The sequence below is a fragment of the Felis catus genome, chromosome B3 (assembly GCF_018350175.1).
Source record: "Felis catus isolate Fca126 chromosome B3, F.catus_Fca126_mat1.0, whole genome shotgun sequence".
Taxonomy (NCBI): Eukaryota; Metazoa; Chordata; class Mammalia; order Carnivora; family Felidae; genus Felis; species Felis catus.
The window spans coordinates 40,342,366-40,358,305 of record NC_058373.1 but is presented as its reverse complement, the minus strand read 5'-3'; the positions used below and the strand labels follow the sequence as shown (position 1 = coordinate 40,358,305).

The following is a 15,940-nucleotide window of genomic DNA, read 5'->3' as shown; positions in this document are numbered from 1 at the left end:
TCATCTGCATAGCCCCACCCCAGCGCCGCACGGTGTCCTGGGAAACTGGGGCTCACAACAAAGGGCAAAGCCCGGCCCCGCCTCCGCGCAGGCGCACCAGGGCGTGAGGGGGGTCTGGATACGGACCCTCCTCTGCGGGCGGCTATGGCCGTGGCGGTGGCCTTAAGTTGCGCAGCAGGAAGGGTGCGTTGTATTTCAACTAGAGTTTTCTGAGCATTGGCCCGACCTAGTCCTCGTCCCTAGGCCTTGTTTGCATGGGGCCGAGCAGAGGTGTGTCATTTGTAGGCCCTAGGAGGATATTCTACAAAACAAAATCAGAAATCTAAGAGTAGTACACATATATTTGCGCCATTCCCAGACTAAGCCCAGGTTCAAAGATCTCAGTTACCTCAGCTCACAATGCAGATCAATAATCTCAGCTGCCAGTTGAGATCAACAATCTCTGCATCTGAAAGACACCTCAGGTCAATGGTTAAGGTCTAACAGTGGCTGGTGGTCATCTGAAGCCAAATCTCTGTGGGTCAGGATCACAGTCACCTGACAGCAGTGATGGAAGACACTATCACTAACTCGTTCACTTGAGATCACAATCATGCAAGGTTCACAGTCACCTCCATTCACTATCCCTGCTGGTCCTTATCACAGGTCGGTGACAACAGGTCACAAACACTGGGGCACAGACCCCTCAGATGACAGTCACTGCAGGCCACAGACACAAGTACTTCAACACAATCTGTTCATAGTCAATCCAGACTCTGGAGGTCACAAGAGAGGTCACATTATCTTAGGTCATGGTGGGGTGATATTACCTCAAAGCCCCTTCATTGATTTATTCAACAAATAATTATTGAGCAGCTACTTACTATGTACTCCAGCCATGTGCTAGAGTCCAGTACTACTCAATGGTCAATTAGGCAAAGTTCTTGCCTCACATGTCACAATCTAGTCAGAAAGAGAGACACAGGCCATCAAAATATGAAGTAAGTAAGTGCTCAATCTGAGACCACAGAGAAAATATGGAATTATGGATGGGTTCACCAAAAGGGTTGTCAAAATCACTCCAAATCAGAGTTCACTATAGTCCCAAATCACAAATGTCCCACATTAGAATCATCTCAGGACACTGCTACTTTCCTTCACAAACACCATGTTTTTGGTTCTTAGATGATGGGGATACAGGGATGGAAGAAAGGTTGGAGCTACCAAACAAAGGTTTTTCCAGCAAAAATCAAAGCAGTAAATGATACTAGAACTTTCCAGATTATGACTACAGTCTCCCACAATCTGGTTCACTTTAGATCCTCTTCCTTGTCCCCTCGGCTATCTCTACCACCACTTCCAAGTTCAGGTGTGGAATATTCTTATGTCAGTATATAGTAGAACTGAACAATTAAATCCAGCCCTGATCTATTCCATCTTGTGGTCCCAGAGACCTGGAACTCAAAGGGAACTGGGATGTCTCATTTCTGCCAGCACATCCCTGAACAAGTAACATTTTGACCTGAAGGATAGTTTTTGACCAATCAGCAAATATTGGGAACTCACTACATCAATAATAGGGACTATTTATTGAATATCATGCTAAGGCACTAATTTTTGCAATAGCTCCCCACTCCCATTCTACAGATGAAAAGAAACCTCAGGGAGATTTTGCCAACTAATATTTATTGAAGGCCTATACATACCAAGCAAGTTAATTTATTTGCTAATTCAAAGCCAGTGAGTGGTGGAGATAGAATTTGGACCCCAAATGGCCTGATTCTGTGCTTTGTCTGGATTCATATGATAGAGGAATGAGAAGGTCTCTGCACACCTTGCTGTTTGGGGGAATGATCATCCTGATGGCCACCTGGCCAGCAAGTGAAAACGTCACAAAAATGGGAAGCCACCTTCCTCTAACCTGTGCTGTCCAATATGATGCTGTCCAATGTGATGTCCACATGTGGCTATTTAAATTAAGTAAAATGAAGTAAAGCTATGAGGTGCTCCGACTCTTGATTTTGGCTCAGGTCATGATCTTATGGCTCGTGGGATCAAGCCCCACATCAGGCTCTGTGCTGACCATACGGTGCTCTCCCCGTCTCTCTGTCCCTTCCCCCGCAAAAAGAAATAAACTTAAAAAACATAAAAAAAAAATGAAGTAAAGCTAAACATTCAACCTCTCAGTCCCACTGACTACAGTTTATGTGTTTAATATTTATGTGTGGCTAGTAGTTACAGTGCAAATTTTCCATCAACACCAAAAGTTCTGGACAGCACTATGTCCCATCATTCCCCTATCCCTATTTACTTCAGTCAACACCACAGGTTCAAGCTCCCTCATCTGCTATCACCTCCATCCTTGTCCTCCCACTGGCAATAAGTTCCCTGCTCCCTGCCCCCAGGCACATCCTTCCTCTGTGCCCTCTGCAACCTGTAATCAGCAATTTCTCCATATCTTCAGCCTTTTCTCAGAATGTTGTCTTCACCTCCTTGACTTACCTAAAATTTTGTTAGCCCTGATTTGTACACTGATTCTTTAGCAGCACTCTTAAGTGAATGTTATTTTCTTCTCATTCTCCTGTACCTCAGGTCAGGAAGTGGTAAGTGTATTCCTCTCCCAACCTGAATGCCATTTCTAAGCCAGTGCTCCCCCAACCCCTCCTACAAAAACCCTGTTCCTTTGAAGCTTCACTGTCTGAGCATACCATCTTGGTTAATGTCCTCAATCAACCTCCAGGTCTCTCACTGCCCATCATTTAACTCTTGGCTCATTGCCTCTCTCTCCACCCTAAATTTTGTTATATTGAGTGAGCTCCACATCCATGTGATGGCCTCTCCATCACTTCCTTGACCACCTCATCTCCAGAGATATTTTCCACACTCCACAGCAGCTGGACCACTTCTGTAGTCACACCCTCAACTTTGTGTTCACCAAAAGCCATTCCACTTCCAGGGACGCCTGGGTGGCGCAGTCGGTTAAGCGTCTGACTTCAGCCAGGTCACGATCTCGCGGTCCGGGAGTTTGAGCCCCGCGTCAGGCTCTGGGCTGATGGCTCAGAGCCTGGAGCCTGTTTCCGATTCTGTGTCTCCCTCTCTCTCTGCCCCTCCCCCGTTCATGCTCTGTCTCTCTCTGTCCCAAAAATAAATAAAAACTTAAAAAAAAAAAAGCTATTCCACTTCCAATATGGAGACTTTCCAACTACAACCTTTTCCTTAATTAAATCTCCCTTAATAATTCTTTGACCTTCATCATGAGTTCTGATCCCTTGACTTCACTAATGTCTCACTACTCATGAGATTCACTTTCATATTCCTTCTTTCTTACCTTCATTTTCATCATCCATTACTATAATCACTCTCTTGCTCTGTCTCCTCCAATTGTGTTGGCTTCTTTGTCTCCCTCTATCTCCCCGTCCGCCACTCACACTCTGTCTCTCTCTCTCAAATAAACATTAAAACAAAATCAATACCTCAACGAAACCAATCAGGTAATAAGAGAAAAAGGAATAACAGAACATCACCATTTTGTACACCCTCAATGAGATCAAGATCATCAATAGCTCTAATATTACAAAGGAGAGACACTTGGAGGTTATGTGCCTCCTGATGAAAAGACACAGCACCACCTATGGAGTATTCTTGATGAAAACCTGAACCTGAATCAAAGCAAGCCTTTATATCTAACAACCGTTTACAGAAAATGAAAGGAGGTAGAGGAAATGGTTAAATGTCACCATAGGAATGCAATCAGCAAAATCCTGAATAGGAAATTTCTGAAGGACAAAAATCTCTATTTCTTCACCAAAAAGGGGGTGATAAAGAAGTGGAGAGGGAAGATCTGTAGATTATAATAGATGTAAGAGAGTTGTCCATCAAGTGTAACATTAGCTCTTTGAGGATGGTGCCCTATAGGCCATATGACATGATATATGACAATCACATGACAACCTGACATCACTATTAAGTGATGATATCACTATTAACCTCACATGCCCACACCCTTGATTCCACCTGCCCCCTCAAACCTTGTCCCTCCCCAGGCTTGCCCATGTTTCCCATCTTCACAAATGGCCCCACCACCATCTGGTTGCTCAGGTAGCTACCTAGTTGTTGTTACAATTCCTCTCTTTCCTTCACCCCTCCCCTCTTGTATCCAACACATCATAACTAGTCCTGTCATTTCTGTCTCAGAAGGGGTATATTTCTTTTCCATCTCTTCCACCCTGATCCAACCCACCACCATCACTTGCTCGGATCACTGCAGCCGACCTCCTGTCTCCTTTCTTGCCCTCTTCCAGCCCATTCCTTCCAGTGCCGCCAGGATGATTAATGTTTTAAGTATTTTAAAAATATGGGTAGGTGGCGGGGGAATTGGATGAGGGTGGTCAAAAAGTGCCAACTTCCAGTTATAAATAAGAACTAGGGGTAGAACGTACAACATGATGGCTCTAGTCAACACTGCTGTGTGATGTATAGGGAGGTTGTTAGGTGGATAGATCTGAAGAGTTCTCATCACAAGGAGAAGAAAAAACATATACTAATTTGTTATTGTTTTGGGTTTTTTTTTTTTTTTGTCTGTGGTTTTTTAAAATATCTCTGTGAGGGGCGCCTGGGTGGTTTGGTCGGTTGGGCGGCCGACTTCGGCTCAGGTCATGATCTCGCAGTCCGTGAGTTTGAGCCCCGCTTCGGGCTCTGGGCTGACAGCTCAGAGCCTGGAGCCTGTTTCGGATTCTGTGTCTCCTTCTCCCTCTGCCCCTCCCCTGTTCATACTCTGTCTCTCTCTGTCTCAAAGATAAATAAACGTAAAAAAAAAAAATTAAAAAAATTAAAAAAATATCTCTGTGAGATGATGGGTGTTAACTACATTTACTGTGATAACCATTTCACAATGTATGTAAGACACATCACTATGCTGTACACTTTAAACTCCTACAGTGCTGTATGTCACTTACATCTCAATAAACCCAGAAAACAAAACAAACAAAAAAGAAATCATGTTGAACTCAAACACAGGGTACCTACCATGTTCCAGAAATGAGCTGTTCATGCTCAGAAAAAAATAAACTAGCTATTTATCTCGAAAAATAGATAGATAGATAGATAGATAGATAGATAGATAGATAGATAGACAGACAATAAAAATCAGAATATAGATCATGTCGTACTTTAAACCCTCCAGTGGCTTCCTAACTTGTAATAAAATAAAATCTGAATTCCTCACCTCTCCTTCAGTGATCGAAGGCCTATATATACCAAGCAAGTTAATTTATTTGCTAATTCAAAGCCAGTGAGTGGTGGAGATAGAATTTGGACCCCAAATGGCCTGATTCTGTGCTTTGTCTGGACCTGAGCCTCCTGCATATTCTGATGCTTCCTGCATCCCTCTCCTTCCTGGAGTGACTCTGGCTCCTTTTCAGGGTCTCAAACATGACAAGCTCAGGGCACTTATTCCCACTATTCTCCTGGCCCAGATCTCTCTTTCCCCAGATCTTCATAAGGCTGGCTTCCCATCCTTGAGATCTCAACTAAAATGCTACCTTCTCAGAGAGCCCTTGGGAACATCACTAAACCCTGGGCATTCCCTTCACATCAACTGTCACATCTGCTGTCATTAGTCAGTTGTTGCCTTGTTCACAGTCTCTTACGCCCTTTAGACTGGAAGCTCCTCAAGGGTGAGATGCAAAAAAGCCTGGGCTGTAGTAGACACTCAATTGTAGACACTTTTTTTTATTTTGATAACATTCAGTGACTATTTTGTGCAGGCAGACTTGCGGCATCGTTGGAGAGACGTGATTTACACGTACGAAACAAACTAGAAGCAAGTGCAGATGCCAAGATTAGTGCAAAAGAGGGTTGCTCAGCCCCTCAGTGCAGGAGTTTAGAAGAATAAGCATCAGCTTCTTTGCTAAGAACAAAAGACAATTCAAATATCACTTTTTCAAGGTGAAAATAGAGCCTGAGGTACTAAAAAAGTAGACAAAAATAGAGGTTCCAAAAGGCCCAAGCAAGAAGATTAGGACATCAAGTGACTGATGTTTTTTCTTCTGTTCCCTCTCAGGGCTATGCCAACACTGCCTTTGGAAATCGTAGAAGGTTTACAGAAAGACATTGCCCAGGAGTCAGAAAACCTGAGAGTCCCAGTTTTCTCCCTTTTACTGGTTGTTGCTCTTGGGCAATGCACACGCGCTCTTTGTGCCTGAGCTTCTCACCTACAATCTGGGAGTTTGGGAGTGGGCTTTTGAGCACTCTTCCCTGCTCTCAAGACTTTAGGCTCCCAAGTGGCCCCTTGCATATGGCAGAGCTACACGGGGACAGAAATCGCTGAAGGAGGGAAGCCAAATGTCAGGGGAAAGAGACTGGGATTCAGGACTCATCTCATCCATCAGGAGAAAGGGCCTGAGGATTGGCCTGTTGTCATCTATCTGGTGAGCTCCCCTCACAAACTCTAACTTCTAACCTACTCCCTACTCCCTGAGATAGGATCTGGGGAAGAAGGGGAAGCCTGGCTTTTAGAGGTGGCAAAGATTACTGAGGAATCCTGCCCCTTGGCTCCCAGGGCAGGAAGTGCCAGGCAGAAGGCAAGGCAGGGGAAAGCACTAGAACTGAGAATGAGCAAAGAGCAGTACTGCCTGGGGCGTGGGGTTCCGGACCCAAGGAGAACATTATTTGAGACCAATAAGGAAAGAGAAAAGTAGTGGTTCCCACCGACTTCCCAAACCAAGGAAACTGGAAATGACTAGTAATTCCTTTCTGTTCCTCTGAGAATATGGCCCCAACAGGCCTGTGAGCGCCTCCATCCCCTCCTGCCCCATCAAGACGGCTCTGCCCAGAAGAGAGAATGAGGACTCCCAGGGGCTCTTGTTCCAGCACTCTCTCTATTTTCAGGACTTGCTTTCACCTCTGGAAAAAAACTTCAGGAAAAGTGACCCCTCCTTCCCACCCATACCCACTGACCAAAATTTCCATCAAAGCCTAGCTTCTGTCCCTCATGCCAGGAATCATACCCAAGTGGAAGCACAGACATCCCTGGCTACCATACAGCAAGGAAGGGGCCAACCCAGGAAAGGGGTGAAAGGTGATGTCAGCCATCTGAAGTTTCCCAGGGATGGTGAGAAGGTAGGGGGGAAGGTCTGAGGAAGGCAACCTTCAGCAACAGCCACTGAGAGGGAGGGGTGTGCAGTGGGAGTAGAGCAGCCAGGGGCTGTAGCCCAGGGCTCTTGGCTCGGTGCCCAGTCTCTGATCTGCTGCATTGTTCAGCTATTTCCTTCCTTGGAAGTAGTAAGCGGGTGGAGGGGACCAGGATTGCATGGCTGGGAGTAAATGGAGCAGGGTGGAGCTTCCATTGGGGGAGGGGGCCTCCAGTCTGTTCCCATGACCAGCTGCCCTTCCGGCAGCCAGGGGACTGCGTGGGAAAAGTTCTTGGAAGTGCTGGGGACAGTGTGTGTGTGTGTGTGTGTGTGTGTGTGTGTGTGTGTGTGTGCGCGCGCACACGTGTGTGCGCAAGCGCACTTTTTCATTTGTGTCTGACTGCCTTGCTTGGATTTAGTCACAAGACAAAGCCCTTTGAGAAATAGTCACCAGTCTATGTTCCCACTGGGCTGTGCCCTGGGAGAGGCACAAGAACCCGCCCCAACGCCTGAGAGAGGGACACTGGAGGCCTAAGACCAACTCCCTGAAGTCTTGACTTCTAGTGAATCTACATTGGCTGACTTCCCCGGATTTATGAGGATGCTTCTGGAATCTTCTGCAAAGCTTCCAGCTTCCTGGCAGAACTCCATTACTAGAGGGATGTTGGAAAGCAGGTGGGAACCAGACATGGGGAGTGGAGTCAATAATTCTCACAGCATCTCCCTAAAAAGCCTAGAATCCTTCATAACCACAGATCTTAGAGCCAGGCAGCATGCCAAGAGATTATATGATGGTCCAGTACTCAGCCTTCAGACAAGAAACCTTAATACAAAGGTCACAAACTAGCAGCACACAGGTGAAATGCATCCTGTAAACACATGCCTTGCTTAGCCAGCACAGCGCTTAAGAAATTTTTGAACCGATATTGAAAGATTTCACACAAAAATCCCAATTTCTATAGTCTCTTGAAGAAATTAGAAGATATGGCTAGACTGATGCCCTATTTCCCCAAGACAACATTGACTGGGCTGAGTAATGACTGCTCCCTTAGAAAGAGTGTGGGCTGTCCATGTTCCCACAGTCCCTATGGTCCCATTGTCCTCAACACTGAGGCTAAGTATCACTTGCTGTTGCTCATCATACTTGTGTGATTACTACACAGTTTTCTGGGCCTTTGTCTCTATCAAAAGGGGGAAATAAAAGAAACCAAGAGGGCCACCTGTTTCTAGAGAGAATATTTCTATGCAGCAAGTATATCCATGAGCAAACAAAGATGGGATTGGGTGTCCTTCTGCCACCTTTTCTACATCATCCCCTCCACTTTTCAGTGACATGATGCTTAATGCCACCCTCTGACAATACTATGTCACATGCTTTGTGCCAAAGTTGTCCCCCCACTCCTTCCCTCACCCCCAAATCATAATTCTCCTTTTCTCAGTGAGCAAATTCCAGCTGTAAGCCTACAAAAGTAATGTACTGGAGAAATCCCCAGCACCTGCTTGCTAATGACCCTGTGATAAAGCTGAAACTCCTTACCTTAGGTGTTCTCTCATGCAGCACGCTGCAAGATGTGCATGTGAATACACAGAAGCACACCTGAAGGAGCTAACACCAAACTGAAAACCAAGGTCACCTCTGGGGAGGTGAGGAGGAGACCAGAAATGGAGGTGATGGTCCCAAGCCTATCCCTAAAGCTTTAATATTTTACAAGGAGATTATAATCATGCATAAGATGCCTTAGCCTGCTGTTAGTCTCACCTCAGTTTATCTTTCCTGCTTACCTCCATGAACTGATCGACTCACAGTTTCCTATTCCCCAATTTTTGTGCCCATAGCTTTTCTCTTTTTCATACCCAGAATGCCTTTCTCCTCCTCCTCTACCAAGCCAAATCCAGCCCATCACTCAAGGCAGTAGTCTTTGAAAACTGTACCCCATGAGGGCGCCTGGGTGGCTCAGTCAGTTAGTCGTCTGACTTTGGCTTAGGTCATGATCTCACAGCTCATGGGTTCAAGCCCTGTGTCAGGCTCTGTGCTGATAGCTCAGAGCCTGGAGCCTGCTTCAGATTCTGTGTCTCCCTCTCTCTCTGCACCCCCATTCCCTGCTCACACTCTGTCTCTCTCCCTCTCTCAAAAATAAATAAACATTAAACATTTTTTTAATTTAGCCCATGAACACCCTAAACAAAGTTTTAAATTATGTACCCCTCAATAAAGCAGGTTTTTAAAAAACTATATATTCTCTTGAAGTTAAAAAATTTTCTTTCCAACTAGGTTTAAATACGGTTGACCCTTGAATACAGAGGGGTTAGGGGTACCAACTTCCATACAGTCAAAAACCCACATACCACTCTGACTCCCTCAAAACTTAACTACCAACAGCCTAGTATTGATCAGAAGCCTTACCAATAACATAGTCTATTAACACATATTTTGTATGTTTTATGTATTATATACTGTGTTCTTACACTAAAATAAGCTAGGGAAAATAAAATGTTATTAAAAAAAACATAAGGAAATACTGTACTGTAAAAATGTACATATAAATGCACCCTTACAATTTAAACCTACATTGTTCAAGGGTCAACTGCAGTTGCAAAGAGTATGATTTCTGGTGTAATGGAAATATTTACATTTTATGTTATTATTTTTTTTAAGTTTTTATTTATTTAAGTAATCTCTCCACCCCCCGTGGGGCTTGAGTTCATGAGCCTGAGATCCAGAGTCATGCTCTTCCAACTGAGCCAACCGGGTGCCCCGTTATCCACATTTTATTTATTTTTTAACTTCTTTTTTAAACTTTATTTATTTTGATAGAGTATGTGCGCACAAGCAGGGGAGGGGTAGAGAGAGAGAGGGAGAGAGAACCCCAAGCAGGCTCTGTGATGTCAGCGCAGAACCCAACACAGGGTTCGATCTCACCAACCGTGAGATCAGGACCTGAGCGGAAATCAAGAGTCTGACACTTAACCAATGGAGCCACCCCAGCACACCCGCCCCCCAATACTGACATTAAAAAAACTTATATTAAATGTATTCACTGGAATCACAGTGATTTGATACTCATCATCAACATTTGCGAATTGCATAAGCAAGCTCTTAAAGGAAAATTTACATCATTGCTTTTGTCCTTGAATTTTCTTTCCACTTCTCCCATATAATGCTATCCTAATGTAATACATAGTTTATGCTGGAAAATATTTTATTTTTTTTAATATTTACTTTTATTTTTGAGAGAGAGAGAGAGAGAGAGAGAGAGAGAGAGAGACAGAGTGTGAGCAGGGGAGGTGCAGCAAGAGGGGGAGACACAGAATCTGAAGCAGGCTGCAGGCTCTGAACTGTCAGCACAGAGCCTGATGTGGGGCTCAAACCCACAGACTATGAGATCATGACCTGAGCCGAAGTCAGATGCTTAACCGACTGAGACACGCAGGCGGCCCTTGAAAATCTTTTATTGATCATCAAACAATACTTCTCTGCCATAAATATATATGTTTATATAAAAATTAAAATTGTATTCTTTTCTTATTTTTTGTGGCCATAAGGCTCCAGAGTTTACAATTTTCTTCTGGATTGACTTATCATTACAATTATTATTAGTTTACTGTTTGTCAAACAACATAAATATATTGCAAATGTTGATAGAGCATTATTAAACATGAGTAAAAAAAAGTTTTAAAGTAAGTTCTATGCCCAACATGGGGCTCAAACTCATGACCCCAAGATCAAGAGTCCCCTGCTCTACTGACTGAACCAGCCAGGTGCCCCAAATAGTAAAATTTATAAAAAATACAACTCGAAAGAAAGAAAGAAAGAAAGAAAGAAAGAAAAGAAAAGAAAAGAAAAAGAAATACAACTCATATTGAAATAGTCATATACATGCTGGAATGAGACAGTGATCAGCATCAATTTTATCTCTACAACCTATTTTTATAGATGATAATGCTGAGAAATCTCGTTCACATAAACACGTACATGGGAATTGAAGAAGTTTGGGCAGGGTCGCTCAATTCCACCTAATCATTCAACAGGTGACAAATGAATTTGTTTTACTTCCTTCAATTGTGGAAGGCAAATATTGGGAAATTTTGACTTGCAGAACAATTTGTTGCCCAGACAACCTGAGTCATTTGCTTTCTCAATATTGAAATCACTATTTTAAATTGTTTCTTTGGGGGCACTGGGTGGCTCAGATGGTTGAGCGGCCTACTCTTGATTTCAGCTCAGGTCATGAGCTCACAGTTCATGGGTTCGGTTCATGGGGTCTAGTCTGGCGTTGGGCTCTGCATTGACAGTGTGGAGACTGCTTGGGATTCTTTCTCTTCCTCTCTCTCTGCTCCTCTCCTGCTCCCACTCTCTATCACTTTCTCAAAATAAATAAATAAACTAAAAAAAAAAATTGTTTCTTTGGAGCCCCAGAGATTTTTACACACCAAGGCAACATACCAAAATGAGAGTTAGGATGGACCAAAGATAAGTCTTTTGTACAATAGTATAGGTTAAATTATGTTATAGTAACAAGTAATACCAAAAATCTCAATTGTTCAAACCAACAAAGATTCTTCTCCCCTCTGTCCCCCAAACTCACAATACGTATCCATCACAGGTCATCTGGGGGTTCTGATCCATGCCATCGTCATTCAGGGATCTAGACCTCATCATCTGAAATGTCATTGGTCACCATGGCAGAGAGAAGGTAAGGAGAATCATACGCTGGCTCTTAAATGCTTCCACCCAGAAGACACATTTTTGCTCATGTATCATTGTCCAAAGCAAGTCACATGGCCACACCTGACTTCTAAAAGGTGGGAAAGTACCTATAAGAGAACAGGGAACATGGATGAGCAGCACAGATGGTTAACACACTTGTCTTTTGTAAAATGGAAGCCAAGAAATTGTGGAAATGAAGGGAGGAGACGCGTTCACAGGCACAGCCTAGTCCTTGTTGAAGATGATGTTCTGGAAGTTGATTCCCGTCAACATAACCCTGCCACCTACCCTTCGCTAAGAAAGCCTTTTTGCACCTCTAGGGGTACATGTGCCCAAGTGTGAAGACCACTGCTGCCTTTGTGAAGCCTTCCCTTCAGATCCAGGGACCTCTTTGAGTTCCTGTCATTATTGCCTCTACTATCCATTTGGAAGCTATTAGAAGAGTTAATTACATTTTCATATATGTGTTTCATGTTTTCCTAACAAGTTGTAGTTTCTTTGAGGATGGAAACCATATGTAAGTTTTTATATACCCCATATTATCTAGCAAGAACAGTTAGAACTTGTGAGTTCTGCTTGATGGCTGAATTGGTCACTTTTCTTGGTATGCTTCAATCTCATCTGTGCAGTGGGAATAACAAGGCTTCTTGCCCTTAGGATCACAATCAAGATGACAGAAGTAAAAGCTCTTTCCATCCCACTCTCTTTGACCTGACAGGGATCAGCGTCTTGAGACTCCACTTCTGAAAAGCTGTATGTAATGATGAGTCATTAAAGGCTCTTGAAACATCTGTGGAAAGTGGGTTTAGGAAGATGAGGCTGACATTAGTGAATGCTGGGTGGTTGGGGAATCCGACAGGTGGGTGGCGGGGCAGGGACAGGGAGTCCAGGTAGAAAGTTGCACTTCAGAGGTGATGCAGGGAATGGCGAGCCACATTGCACCCTCAGGGAGTGACCCCAGCTGACTTCCTGAAATTCCAAACCTGGATTCAGGGCTGAATCAGGTGGTAATAACAAACCTCATGCTTCTGCCAGTCAAAACCAAGCGTTCTCTGCACCCTGACACTGCCCCCTGGTGGCCTCTGGAGTCATTGCCAATACAAGGAAGCCGAATTATCATTAGGGGGATCTGGGATTGATGTGGGTGAGGACAAGATGGCCAAAATTACGGCTGTAGAAAAGGAAAGGAACCAAGGAGAGAGAGGAGGGGGCCATACACATGGGTTGGGTGTAGGCCAGGGGGAGTTTTTATCCCTGGACTTACTGCACAAAGTGAAAACTAGAAAGAGTCTTTGAGATGCAAACAACAGCACAAGGGCATGGTTTAGCCCATGCAACTGTTTTCAAATTTTTGGGTTAGTTGCCAACGTCCCAAATCAGGTAATTTCACATTAAAATCGGAATGTCCAGTTTCTCTTGAAAAATCAAAAACATCAAGCTATATGAGGCCACCATCCTGCTGAGCAGCAGCTAGTTGGGGCTGAGAGCCTTTCTGTCCCTTTCAGCAGGGCAAAAGCTTCCCTGTCACCCAGTCACCCAGGCTGCCTTCCTCAGTTCCACTGCCCCCTTATCCTGCAGGCTGGGAGTTTGTAACTCCTAAGTGGACATTTCATGCTGGAGAGCAGGGTCAAAAGGTATCAGGATGGGACCAACCAGTCATCCAATGCCTCCAGAATTTGTCTATTACACATCATCCAGGGGAACCTGGGTAGCTCAGTTGGTTAAGCATCCAACTCTTGGTTTCAGCTCAGGTCAATGATCTTACAGTTCATGGGTTTGAGCCCCATATCAGGCTCCGTGCTGGCAGTGTGGAGCCTGCTAGGCATTCTCTCTCTCTCTCTCTCTCTCTCTCTCTCTCTCTCTCTCTCTCTCTCTCTCCTCTCTTTCTGCCCCTAGGCTGCTCATGTGCCATGCTCTCTCTCTCTCTCAAAAATAAATCTTAAAACAAAAACAACAGCAACACAACAGAAAACAGCATCCAGCATATGCTTGAAGACCTTTGGGGACAAGAAAATCACTGCCTATTAGAGCAGCCCATTGCACCTTCGGATAACTCAGACCGCTTTCACAGGGTGGGAATGTCTGTCGAGGTTGTACTCTCCTGAGGATACAGGCCCAGAGAGAAGAGACTTGCCTACAATGTTGTCTCAAAAATTAAGCAGACACTTAGCAGGCATGTGTGAGGCACCACCAAGTGCCCGAGACTATGCTGGTGAGTGATGATGGCATGACCTGTGCCCTAAAGAAACTTCCAGTCTGGGCAGAGGTGGGCCAGGTTTACACAGATGGTATCAATACCTAGCAATGCTGATATAGTGACATCTGGGAATAGTGCATTGAAAGAGATCAGTCCAAATTTGAAATTCCAAGTCTCCCAGACATGAGAAATTAGACATGTAAGCTCTGAAAATATCAACTGTGGTTATAAAGCTCTGTGCCACTCCTGGCACATTACTACAGACATCTGGGAGTTGACTCCATGAGCCAGAAGGGCATACAGGCAACTGACTTGATCTTCTTTGAAACAGTGAGTCACGATACCTGAGTTTTATGTCAGTTCTGCATAACTGAGTGAATTTGGGGACATCTCTTTGCCTCTTAGGGCCAAGGCTTCTCCATCTGTGAACACAAAGGGCTGAATCAAATTTCTCAGGGCTTAATATTTACTTTCATATCCCCAGTACCAGCATAGTAACGGGCTACCTAGAATACAAATTCAATAGGTGCTCCCTAAATGTTTTTTTGTCGAATTAACTAATTATATGTTTGTTTATTTATTTTTAAGAGAGAGAGAAAGAGCAAGCTGGGGAGGACAGAGAGGGAGAGAGAGATCCCAAGCAGGCTCCACACTTTCAGCGCATAGCTAGATGCAGGGCTCAAACTCACAAACCTTGAGATCATGACCTGAGCTAAAACCAAGAGTCAGACCCTTAGCCAACTGAGGCACCCAGGCACCCCTAACTTAATTTATTTTTTAAGTAAACTGTACTCCCAACGTGGGGCTTGAACTCATGACCCCCAGATCAAGAGTCCCAAGCTCTGCCAACTGAGCCAGCCAGGCGCTCCAATGTTAACAATGCTCTCTAAATGTTTGTGATTGCCTGCTGACTCTGCTTCTGGGTGCATTACCCAGAACAGAGGCACCCAGAACAAATGGGCCCTGGAGTACCGCTCCTCCCCCTCTCCACGCCCCCCCTCCCCCCCCCCCCCCCCCCCCCCAGTTCCTCCTGGGAGATTAAAAGGGAAAAAATCCGTGTGAGTGAGGCTTGTGGCATTTTTTTTTTACCACAAGAGGGCGCCAGAGCACCACTCCACCATCCTGGACCCTGGGAAGAGGGAGGCCCCATCAGAAGCCACTTAAGTAGTGCTGTCTTGGGTGAACAGAAATGTCACCTCAGGCACCACTGGGGGCCGAGAAAAGATTCCTGAGATGTAAACACAAGAGGACACAGGACAAGGAGGCAATGGAGGATGTGGAGGAGGGAGGACAGGGAAAGAGCCAAAGAGAGAGAAAGGGACTCGCTGGAGTCACAGAACATGACTAGAGATACATAAAGAAATGAGACCTAGGATGAGGTAATACTGGGGTCCCATGTTACCTCAATTTCATAGGGAAAAACCTCTCTCTGAGCATCTCAGAACCTGCACAGTGGTCAACAAATGTCTTCACTTGACTGCACAGTAAAAAAAGGGCCAGAAGACAGATTGGGGTAGATCCTGAATGCCTGAATTTGACCATCAGCCCATAGGCTCTAGAGAACCATGAAAGAAAGTCCTTCAAAACTATGAAAGTGATATTTTGGAATGATTCATCTGTGGCTATGGACAAGAGAGATTTAAATATATACGTCCATAGGGGCACCTGGCTGGCTTAGTCACAGAGCATACAACTCTTGATCTCAGGGTCATGAATTCGAGCCCCTCGTTGGGTGTAGAGATTACTTAAACAAATAAAAGCTTTGAAAAAATAAATATATACGTCCATGAAGAGTATATGCAAATAAACTTGGGGGAATTTGATCTTTGGGAAAAATCCTAGTGGAGATCATCGCTTTGTGAACGGTTACTCCCTCCTTATTTCCCTTCCTGGTGCTTCTCTCTTCATCTCTTTCCTGAGACCCAA

General features: G+C 44.6%; 1 long non-coding RNA gene across 7 annotated transcripts; it reads left to right on the top strand.

Moving 5' to 3' along the window:
* Positions 1-3,089: 3,089 nt before the first annotated feature.
* LOC102901406 lies at positions 3,090-12,608 on the top strand. 7 transcript variants are annotated; one of them, XR_002742892.2, is made up of 7 exons: positions 3,090-4,077; positions 6,041-6,407; positions 6,978-7,098; positions 7,529-7,784; positions 8,668-8,777; positions 11,714-11,803; positions 12,475-12,608. It is a non-coding gene; the product is annotated as an uncharacterized LOC102901406 (long non-coding RNA). The 7 variants fall into 7 exon arrangements; XR_002158308.3 differs by having other exon boundaries at positions 6,868-7,098; positions 8,652-8,777; XR_002158306.3 differs by lacking the exon at positions 12,475-12,608 and adding an exon at positions 12,138-12,443 and having other exon boundaries at positions 3,091-4,077; positions 6,868-7,098.
* The last annotated feature ends 3,332 nt before the right edge of the window (positions 12,609-15,940 follow it).